Here is a 12301-nt window from a genome sequence, read left to right on the forward strand (position 1 = left end):
CCTAACCTGGGCATTGTTTAGTGGATTTCATCAACTTCACAAAAATACCCCAAAATTCAACATAAACCCTTAAAGGGGAAACAATTTAACTCTGAAACATCTTGCATTGAAGTGGCAGGCTGTGGTAATGGTAACATGATAGTATCTTTTCACATGGCCGACACCTATTTAAATATGAATAGACTCAAATGTAACAGTGAAGCTACAAAGTATTTTTCACACAGCAAAACAGTGTTCTGTTAAGTTTGGATGAACTGTGGATGGATAAGGTGTTTGTTATTAAATGCCTGAGTCATCCTTTTCATGACACAAATCATCAAATGAATGTTACATAGGCTGTGGTGTACCACAAAGCACAATACTAGGTCACTTATTGTTTTTCATAAATGTTAATGATATGGCAACTGCAGTAATGTGTAAACATTTGCTGCATGCTGACCGTTCTGCTCCAATAATACTTTGAAACAGAAACAATCCCAAGTACAGAAATAGTAGATAATGTATGAAAATAGTTAGTAGATGGTAGGATCACTCTAGCTGCATCAAACTAACATCAAGCTGTATTCACATGACAGACTTCACATAAAATATTGAGAAGAGTAACATATCTAGACAAGACTTTTTGCTCAATCACTATCTAGCAACAATACACAAAACAAATTAGGCTCCAAGCAAAGTAATGAACTAAATGAAATATTGTACATAAACTGTACACATTTTAATTTTAAAACAAAAACTTTGTTGGCATCCATGTTGATTCAGTATCATTTTGAGTATGATGCTCATCTTGGTATAATGGACAATAAAATGTAAGATGCAAAGTATACAGATGGAATCTAAGATGCAAGATGACTATTAAATTTTATTTCTTTAGCGACCTACCTTCCCAATGAAGCCCAGTTTTTTCCCAGTGGCTTTTAGTGATATGCAATATAAAATACTCCTGACTCACCTTTTATTGAATTGTGAGATTTTCTTCATCCGTACATTCTGTCACTGACATCTCTCTATGTAATCAGTTTTTTCATGATTGTTTGGACAAATTGTATGTTGGACAGCTGTAACGATTAAATGCAAGTACACTTCCAGCAAATACTTGACATCCTTCAAATGTCTGAAGCAAATCCACCGGTTTTCCTGGAAGATGACATGACCTAGTCTAAAATATCACATGCTTTTGGTATTTTCAGAAATCTACTTTAAACGGCTTGCAGGGGAAAAATCACTGCGGTGTTCACATTTCTTTCCCAATTTTCTTTTAAAGACCAGCAATTTTGCCATTTGAATGCAGTTTATTTTGCGTCATAGATATGTTTGCACATCCATAAGAGGGATTGGTGGTTCTTTTATTATTTTCTTCTTCTCCTTTATTTTGTTTTTATACTTCGTACAAGCCTTCATTGAATGAATGACTGAAATGGTCTCTTTACTGGGAACGTAGGAAGGTCACTCTACTAAATAGGCAAGGAATAAAAGAGAAGAAACAAAGGATTAAAGCAGCCATTTCATGAGACAAACTGAAGAAATCTTGAAAAAGATCACAAACTCCCAGACACAACAGTTGCCATTGGACAAAAGAACAAGATAATAAACCACCAATAGAAATACTGTGTATTACAGCAGAAAATGCCAGTATGAGGCAGAGCTGTACCTGGGACACCTATTTGAATATGTGGTTCCAGCTGTGCACATTGGGAGACCGTGCAAAAAATTCGCTCACCACGTCCAAATGCACAGACACATGAACTTGTAAAAATAGGTATTTGGAACCATTTCTATGTCTAAGTCATTGCTCTTCATAATTCATAATCACAGTAAACGTTTGTTGCTCCTAAAGGCGTCAACCCACCTAGGATGACATGTTATATGACACACCCAACAGTTTTTTCCCCCCATGATGCACCCCAATATATTTGTCTTGTAGACATAGTTCATAATTGAGTCAGAGGTTAAAAAAGTTCACCGTGAATAGGACACGGGTTTGTGACAGAGAGCACTACACTGACCACAGGGGCAGGTTTTTAATTATATAAAAGCTTTTATTTCCACAGTAAAATTGGCAGTAATGGCACTGTTCATTTTGGATGAACTTACGCTTTGCAGTCTGGGTCACACCCGAACATGTTACACCCACAAAGTCCAGTTTGTTTGTCTGCAGTGAGCTTGAAGGCTCGATTCTAGCTCGACTTGCAGAGGTGTTCTGCAGCATGGTCCAGCTGGGACTGTGTCACAAACCAAGTGGGGAAAAGATGAAATACTGATGACGCTCATTTTCTGTGGAGTGCTCAGTTGCTGCATAGTAAAAGCACATTTTATATTAAGCTTCATAACTGACATTTCAAAAAGGAGTTTTTCCTGTGGGTGGCGTGATCCAGCTGACTTTGCCACAGCCGCATGGAGTGTGATTGCAAACAATGCATGCGACCAAACGTCACAAACACAACTGTTTGATTTAACAACTGCTATTAATATTATTATTACTAACTGGAAAATACAGTCTTAGTTCAGCTACATTTGGTTTAAAAATTAAATGGTCATTGTGACATTTGTTTGAATGACAATAATTAAACAGCTAGCTTATAATAGTAAGGTCCTTTGGCTATGTCAAATTCCCTTCCTAATACAACTCTGTATTACATGGAGAATGGGCATTGGTAGTCTTAACCTGGAGACCTTCTGCTCTGGAAAAAGCACACTACCTGCTTGGCCACTTGGTGCTTGGCCACTACACTGCCCAAATGCCTATCTTACAATGTATGGTGAAAAACAGCACCCACACACAGCCAGAACCAACTGTCTGTCCAATCTACTGTTACAGATTACATTTTTCTGTCTCTATTTTAATAGATTTTGAGTGACAAATCAGCAAAAATAATCATCTCTTCCTGTTTGCATGAAAAGACACTGCAGTGATGTCACAGCGCTTCTCTGAATAGTTGAGGAACTTAAAAGCGCCCAGAGCGGGCACACCAAAAAAAAAAAAGAAAAGCAGTCTGGAGTCAAAGAAAACACTGGGTGTGGATTTTTCTTCTGGCCACATGTGGTCTGGTCTCATTTAAAAAGACACTGGAACTCAGGGGGAATAATATATATATATATATATATATATATATATATATATATATATATATATATTTATGTAGACACATGAACTTAGAAGAGTGCAGCCCTTGAACTGGGACACAGCCTGAGCACATCATGTTGTCATCACTGCAGTCTTTTCAGCTAATAATTTAGTAGGCTAGCAATAACTGGGACAAACATTATGACCATTATGTGGCCAAGTGCAGGACAGAATATAAAAGAGAGAAAAAAAAGTATAAACAGAATCGGTGCAGATGAAGTGCCTTGTTGATGGACAGACAGGTCACGTGACCTGGGAATCTGGACCAGGAATTGAACCCAGTTGTCGTTTAACACCTATCCTGCTGAGCTACCTGCTCTGTGCTAAACATGTCACGGAGTCCGTTATCTTAGCTGTTTAAAATACATTAAGGCCTGTTTAAAGAAACGGAGTGGCTGTACGCCCAACTGTTGGTTCAATAAAGTAAATACGTGAGCATATACTCCCAACCATAACAGACCAATGAGCGCGCTTGTAAGTTCACTTCCGGTTTCAACGCGGGGGAAAAAGGAAGATATTTTCTCGCCGGCTGTGGGAGGGTTCGTAGCCCGCGGAGGGCCTGTGATCTAAAGCGGTTCTGTTTGGCTAATCACACCAGGGAACTGTGTCAAACTAACACCATCTTACAACAAGCAGCATTTTGTTCATAAAAACTGTTTTGTCATCGTTAACAGGCTTCTCTTCAAAATGCTTATGTTTGTCTGCTTTCATTCATTGCAGTGTTTTCACAGTAATTAAAATCAGCGGCGTTAAATGTGTCAAACATACACTGCTTTTCACGCCACAAATAGAGCACTAAAAAGGTGGTGTAAAAACGTGTAAAAACAGTTTAGATGCACAATACACGATCACGGTCGGGCGAATAAAGTAAGACATTATATTTATCTGCCCAACGGTTGGGCAAATAAGGTAAGACATATTTATCTGCCCAGTGGTTGGGCGAGTAAGGTAAGACATATTTATCTGCCCAATGGATGGGCGAATAAGGTAAGACATTATATCTATCTGCCCAATGGTTGGGCGAATAAGGTAAGACATTATATTTATCTGCCCAATGGTTGGGCGAATAAGGTAAGACATTATCTGCCCAATGGATGGGCGAATAAGGTAAGACATTATATTTATCTGCCCAATGGATGGGCGAATAAGGTAAGACATTATATTTATCTGCCCAATGGTTGGGCGAATAAGGTAAGACATTATATTTATCTGCCCAATGGTTGGGCGAATAAGGTAAGACATTATATCTATCTGCCCAATGGTTGGGCGAATAAGGTAAGACATTATACTTATCTGCCCAATGGTTGGGCGAATAAGGTAAGACATTATATTTATCTGCCCAATGGTTGGGCGAATAAGGTAAGACATTCTATTTATCTGCCCAATGGTTGGGCGAATAAGGTAAGACATTATATTTATCTGCCCAATGGTTGGGCAAGTAAGGTAAGACATATTTATCTGCCCAGTGGTTGGGCAAATAAGGTAAGACATTATATTTATCTGCCCAATGGTTGGGTGAATAAGGTAAGACATATTTATCTGCCCAATGGTTGGGCGAATAAGGTAAGACATTATATTTATCTACCCAGTGGTTGGGCGAGTAAGGTAAGACATATTTATCTGCCCAGTGGTTGGGCGAATAAGGTAAGACATTATATTTATCTACCCAGTGGTTGGGCGAGTAAGGTAAGACATATTTATCTGCCCAATGGATGGGCGAATAAGGTAAGACATTATATCTATCTGCCCAATGGTTGGGCGAGTAAGGTAAGACATTATATTTATCTGCCCAATGGTTGGGCAAATAAGGTAAGACATTATATTTATCTGCCCAGTGGTTGGGTGAATAAGGTAAGACATATTTATCTGCCCAATGGTTGGGCAAATAAGGTAAGACATTATATTCATCTGCCCAGTGGTTGGGTGAATAAGGTAAGACATATTTATCTGCCCAACAGTTGGGCGTGTAATGTTCAATGTATGACTTATCTGCCCAACGGTTGGGTGAATAGCCTTTGCCTTTAAGAAAAATGGCTCAGTTGCTAATATAATGCATCACTTTAAACAAAATCTGTTGTTCTTGTTTTATGGGCAGGGCTGCATTAAACCGATGGATAAAACACAGCGTTTGGTGCTAGATTTATTATAAATATTGATAAAGTAAAACCTTACTGTGGTTATTATAAAAACACATTCATAAGCCTCTGTTCTCCATCTCTGTCACTAACAGCTGTTGTCTTTTGGCATCCTGTGCATTGTGATTTCTTCTCCCCTCTCACACTGCATGTAAAACCATTAAGCTCTCTCTCTATATTTCTCACATCAATTCACAACTTCACTTTCTTGTAATCTATTTTTCACCTCCCTCTGCTTCTTTCGCACCTTTTTATTCTGTTATACTTCTGAGTTTTGTCCACATCTCTCTGAGCTCATCAGGTGGCTGCAGGGAGTGACACTGACAGTTTCTATTAGGTCTAATGAGGCACTGTTGGTCAGGCAGAAAAACGAGCTGACAGGTTAACATGTCGAGGCCCAAATGGCTTGGCTTATTTCCCAACCTGTATTCGCCGTTCCCTCCCTGGCCCTTATTCCACATCTGTGAGGGGACAAAGTTCTACAGCAGGGTGACATTTGTGGCTCCAATAGAAGCAAAAGGTAAAGTCATGGTTGTAACAGCGGCCGGGGGTCGGGTGCAGTCAGGTGGTGTGTGCAGCTTTGTGAATAAGAAAACACTGAAAATCGGATCATATAACTTTTTAATATGTCGTATTTTCCAAAGTCACAGCATAGTACAAGACGCACCTGTTAAAAAATGCCTCTTGAAGAGGAAAATCCCACATATAAGTCACACTGTAGTACAAGTCGCATCTTTTTTCTGTATTATAATCTCTTTAATTTGGAATTTTTTAGCATTTTTGTAGTGTATTTCATATTATTTTGTTAATTTTGTGTAGTTCCTTGATTCCTGAAAAAGTCCTGCATAAATAGTCATTACAATTATTATTAATAATGAATGTGTGATTTTTTTTTTTTTTGGTATACCAGTGGCACTGGAGCATACGTAAGTCGCAGGACCTACCAAACTACTAAAACAAAAAAGTGACTTCCACTCCGGAAAATACAGTATATTAAATTATATATCATATATCAATATATGCCAATGTCTTTTTGCATTAGACAGAATGATGCTCTTGAATATGGGTCTCAAACCTACTGCTTAGAGTCCGGCAAAAGCCCATGAGGCAGCAGGTTATGGCTCAACTGTGCTGTATGGTGTAAGATTTAATATGACCCACACAATAATTTTCCTCTTACACAAGTAACTAGAAAATGTGTGAGCTTATAAACTGGACAGTATGGTAAACCAACTAAAAATTCAGAAAAAAATAAAACATCCAAACAAAAATCCATGCTTTTTATTGACCCTCTTCATGATGCATGGGTCAACCCTTAATCTGCGGGCACCAGTGGGTTAGCAAGCCTGAGTGCAGGCAACTTGGTCAGACAGTACTGCAGGTGCAAGCAGGTTGGTTCAAAAAGTGACTAAGCAGAGTTCCCATCAAGTAATTAATAATTTCCAGATATATTACAGGCTGTTTAAATGCCATACAACAGGCAACATGCGATTCTTGCCATCATCTCTTCCCCTCACTTGCACACCAGAGGGTGCGCTCTGCGCTGCTTGACATCTGCATTTATGCTGCGTTCAAGTCAGTGGGAGAAAAACTGTTATGCGAGTCATCACAGCAAAATCCCTGCTGTCTGCAGCGACAGACTGTAGGTGACAACATGACGCACAACCGCTTGTCAGTGCTAATGGCACAGCCAATTTACATTAAAATATTCAGCAGAGTTTTAGCATTTTGCATAGCGTTATATTGAAACAAATAGCTCTGATGTGATGTGATGGCACCTTAAAAAGATAGAAATTTTTGTGAGGTTATAGATTGATTCCTCTCTGTAATAATGTTTTTGGTACGAGGTCTCTTCAGAGGGTCCTTGGGCACTGCTGGAATAACTTTCTATCAAACAAGTGATTAGTTAGAGAGACTAAGATGATGAGTATTACTTGCATTTTGAGGAAGTGTCAACATTTTGGCCATGTGGCACATTTCCTCTGTGCTGACCAAGTTTGCCTTTTGAGGGTTGGGAAAGCCTTCCCCCTGATCTACAGTATAACTCTGTTTGCCAAAGCATGGCGCAGTGCATCATCGCTGTGTTTCAATCCATGTGGGTCAAAATCCTAAATTGTTTCCAGACAAAGCCCGTTTTAATAATATTGGCAATGTAAGATTGTGAGTCCTTTGTTTAAATAGTAAGGAGCAAAATTATAGTGCTGCTGAAGAAAATCTATAGACATGCAGACTAGGTGAATTGGAAACTTTAAAAATTGTCCAGGCCTCCCTTGTAAAAGAGATCTCGATCTCAATGGGACTAACCTGACTAAATAAGGGTTTTTAAAAAAATCCTCTTAATGAGGAACTACACCTGTCATGTGAGGGGTTATTTCATGTGTGGATTTTAGCATTTTCTTTGTATTCATGTTTGGGTTTATCTTTTATACAGGTTCTGTCTGCTTTGTGTTTGTCTGACTGCACGCTCTTGTCTTGTGCTTGGGGTTTGGTCTGGGCATGTCTTGTCCCTTTTGTTTGCCACGCCATCTTCCTGGTTGCTCTCCCACACCTGTGTCTCATTTTTTCTAATCACACCTGTTATTTAACCCTCTGTTTTCCCCCATGTCTTTGCAAGTTCATTGTTCCTTGCATCCTCGTTTCAGCCTAAACCATTGTCCTGATCCTGTTTTTGCATAGCTGTGTACTGAACCTTTTGACTGTTTTTGACCTCCACTTAGTCTCATGTTTTGGATACCGTTGCCGATTTTGCCTTGCCTACCTGTGTACTGACCTTTGCCTGGCTTCTCAGTAAATCCAGTTTTACACACTAAACATCTGTGTGAGTCTCACAATTGTGTCCAGCCGGCATGGGCTAGCTACCCAGGTCGGCAGGAGTCGGTCACAGTGCAATGACTCAAATCCACCCAACTATTGCTATGGAAAATCTAAGAGGAAGAATACCCCTCGAGTATGCGAGAGTGGGGGTGCAAGATGACTCACTGACAGACTACACGGTAATAGACTTTGGAACGGAAATGACGAAGACATCAGTGATCATCACAGATTTCAATGGAGGACGCAAGCTGCAGAGCTGTATCTGTGGCTGGAAAAAGATGAAGGGTCTCAAGATCCATCAAGGCAGGAAAAAGTGTTTGAAAGAGCTTACAATGGGACCTCGCATTGACCACTACTTCCTGAGAGGTAGAGCACATCAGTCGATTGAAGCCCAGCGACAGGAAGCTCACCACAGTCCACAGGGTATCAGAACACCAGATGAAGCTCAGCTAGGCACAGTTCCACCAATGGACATGAGCCAAGGCCCCATGCAGCCACAGTCAGCAAGACAGATGGATGAAAGTCTCAAATTCTGTGGCCCACATCCTGTCAGAAAAAAGAGTGGGAACCCATCAATACAGACCTTGTCCATCTCCTAGAAGGTCTGAAAGGGGGTGTTGAAATGAAGTTGATGGGAGGAATTATGTACAGCTATGGAGCTGAGAGATTTGGGGTGAAAAGCAAGAACCTAATTTCTCAGAAGAAACCATCTAACCATCTCAAGTCTAGGAGACAGCAACACATTGAGCGTCTTACGAAAGAGAGAAGGTGCCTGAGAAAACAGTGGAAGAAGGCAGCAGAAGAGGAGAAGAAAGGAATAGAGGCACTACAGGGTGACATCAAGCAGCGTCTTACAATGCTGGGAAGAGCAGAATGCTTGAGAAGGCAACACAAGAAGAAAAGTGAACAAGGGCTGCTTTCTATAGAGAGCCCTACAAGTTTGCAAAAGACCTCTTTGTGAAGGAGAAAACTCGGAATCTAAAAGTACCTACGAGGGAAATAGAGGGGTACCTGAGAAAGACCTACTCCAGCAGTCAGAGGTGTGTGCCAGTCACCATCCCAGCTGGCATTCCACCAATTCAACCACCTGAGCACCAGCTGGACACAAGATCCCCTACATGGAGGGAAGTTGAGACCACAGTAAAATGGGCAAGATCAGCTTCAGCCCCTGGGCCCAACGGTATCCCATATAGGCTCTATAAGAATGCACCAGGTATCTTGAAGTATCTCTGGAGACTGATGAAAGTGGCATGGGAAAAAGGCATTATACCAAAGGCATGGCGAAGGGCAGGTGGGATTCTGATCCCTAAAGAGAAGAATTCCACAACCATACACCAGTTCCACCAGATTAGCTTACTGAATGTGGAAGGAAAGATCTTCTTTAGTGTTGTGGCTCAAAGGCTCTCAGTGTTTCTACAGAACAACAACTATATTGACACCTTAGTGCAAAAGGCAGGGATAAGGGGTTTCTCAGGATGTCTGGAGCACACAAACATAATTTGGCACCAGGTACAAACGTCCAAGAAGGAAAAGAAAGATCTGCATGTGGTCTTCTTAGACCTGGCCAATGCCTTCAGGTCAGTGCCTCATGAGCTGTTGTGGCAGCCTTCAACTTTTTCCAGGTCCCAGAGGGCATTACAAGGCTGGACAAAGCTATTTCCAGGACTTCCAGTTCTGCATTACAATCCAGGATAGTACAATGGCCTGGAGAATCTTGGAGACTGGTTTAATGGCAGGCTGTAGCATCTCCCCACTAGCCTTTACCATGGTGATGGAGTTAATTATTTGCGTGTCTCGGTGGGTAGATGGAAGGGAACTCCTGAAGTGGCGTTTATGGACAACATGACAACCATAACATCTACAGAGGCATGCACCAGGCGCCTGTTGGACAAACTCCAGGGTAACATCAGATGGGCACGAATGGAGATTAAACCAAACAAATCCCGCAGTATCTCCATCGTTAAAGGCCAACTTACCAACGAGAGGTTCCATATCAATGATGAGCCGATACCAACGATCCTGGAGAAACCCATCAAAAGTGTGGGGGCGTTGGTATAATGCAGAGCTCAAAGACTCTGACCAGGTGGCACAACTCAGGTAAGATACCATCAGTGGCCTCAAGCAAATAAACAGCACTGCTCTCCCTGGAAAGCTGAAGCAAGCTCTGGTGTTTTCAGTTTGGGCTGCTGCCACACTTCATGTGGCCAATTTACATCTATGAGGTCAACTTATCCCATGCAAACCGGCTGGAGAGGTTGGTAAATATACAGGTGAGGAAGTGGTTTGGACTACCCAAATGCCTCAGCAGCATAGGACTGTACGGCAACGGAGCCGTCTCTCATCCAATCTCAAGCCTAGTGGAGGAGTACAAATACTCCAAAGCAAGGATGGAAATGATCCTCACAGAATCCCGGGATCCCTTTCTCAGAGGTGCTGCTCCCACCTTAGCAACAGGGAGGAAGTGGAGGCCAGGTGCAGCAGTAGCACAGGCAAAGATTGCACTGAGGCATCAAGATATAGTTGGAAGCGGACAGGTGTGCGAGGGCTGTGTCCCAGGCCAAACAAGGCTGCTGGATGAAGTGGGAAAGTGTGGAGAGGAAAATCACCTGGAGCGAGCTGTGGAGCATGGAGTCTAATATGCTTAGCTTTACCATCAGAGCGACATATGATGTCCTGCCCTCCCCAGACAACTTACATCTCTGGTTTGGAGAAGATCAGTCCTGTCTCCATTGTGCTGCCCCAGCCATTCTTAAACACATCCTGGTGGATTGCAAGACTAGCCTTACTCAAGGCAGATACACCTGGCACCACAACCAAGTGTTGAAGTGCTTGGTGGCTGCACTGGAGATTAAGAGGGTAACCACCAAAGCCATGCCCTTAGAAACCAAAACTGCTTCCTGGCATCTAACGTCCTTCGTCCGGGAGGGGGAGAAGCAGCCAGCCAAACGAGCGTCTCCAGACTCATGCCCACTGAATGCAGCCCGGGACTGGGAAATGCAGGTGGACCTGAGTCGGAAACTTACCTTCCCACCAGAAATTGCAGCAACCAACCTGTGGCCAGACCTGGTCCTTTGGTCTAAATCCTCCTGATGTGTCTTCATCGTGGCATTGACAGTCCCATGGGACGAAGCTGTTGATGAGGCATTTGAAAGAAAAAGGCTGCAATATGCAAATCTGGCAGCTGATTCAGAGGACCAGGGCTGGAAAGTGTGCGCCCAGTTGCGCCCAGTGGAGGTGGGCTGCAGAGGCTTTATAGCTAGCTCCACCACAAGACTACTTAAGGAGGTTGGAGTCAGAGGGCAGGCTCAGCGGAAGACCATCAAGGAGCTCTCAGCTGCTGCTGTAAGAAGCATTCATTGGTTATGGATGAAGAGAAAGGAGACAATATGGGCCACGCACGGAACCTCTAGTATGACACACACCCAGGTTTGATCAGCCTGTGGTGGGCCGTCCTCAGGTGAGGGTGTATTGTGATAAAGGCCGAAACACCCAATGACCCCGGGGTGCACAACTGATGATGTGACTTAGTGGAGATAAACCACTTACTACCCAGGAGGACATCCCCATGATCATTAAGGGATATTTAACACCTAGTCCTATGAGGCATACAGTCACAAGTGTGTTTTGGGCATAAGATGAAATAAACCAATCAGATTGTGATATGTGATATCTATTTAAGAGCCAGGGAGTATCAGAAACTGATGCACTGCTAGTTTGACAGTGGAATCAAGGGAGAGGTTTCCTGAGTTACTGGACCTATGTGTATATCATCAAAAAGCTCAAGTATACACCTAGAGATTATACTCTAAAGGTCTTTGGTACTACAACCCCTGGCAAAATTATGGAATCACAGGCCTCGGTGGATGTTCATTCAGTTGTTTAATTTTGTAGAAAAAAAGCAGATCACAGACATGACACAAAACTAAAGTCATTTCAAAAGGCAACTTTCTGGCTTTAAGAAACACTATAAGAAATCAAGAAAAAAAATTGTGGCAGTCAGTAACGGTTACTTTTTTAGACCAAGCAGAGGGAAAAAAATATGGACTCACTCAATTCTGAGGAAAAATTCTGGAAATATGAAAAACAAAAGAACGCTCCAACACATCACTAGTATTTTGTTGCACCACCTCTGGCTTTTATAACAGCTTGCAGTCTCTGAGGCATGGACTTAATGAGTGACAAACAGTACTCTTCATCAATCTGGCTCCAACTTTCTCTGATTGCTGTT

The 12301-nt window shown here is 42.0% G+C and overlaps 1 protein-coding gene across 1 annotated transcript in view; it reads right to left on the reverse strand.

Moving 5' to 3' along the window:
• LOC117529046 (transmembrane protein 132C-like) overlaps positions 1-12301 on the reverse strand; it is a 476757-nt gene that overhangs the window by 26160 nt on the left and 438296 nt on the right. The gene's annotated exons all lie outside the window — the stretch shown is intronic.

This window comes from Thalassophryne amazonica, chromosome 17, assembly GCF_902500255.1.
Source record: "Thalassophryne amazonica chromosome 17, fThaAma1.1, whole genome shotgun sequence".
NCBI classification, from domain to species: domain Eukaryota; kingdom Metazoa; phylum Chordata; class Actinopteri; order Batrachoidiformes; family Batrachoididae; genus Thalassophryne; species Thalassophryne amazonica.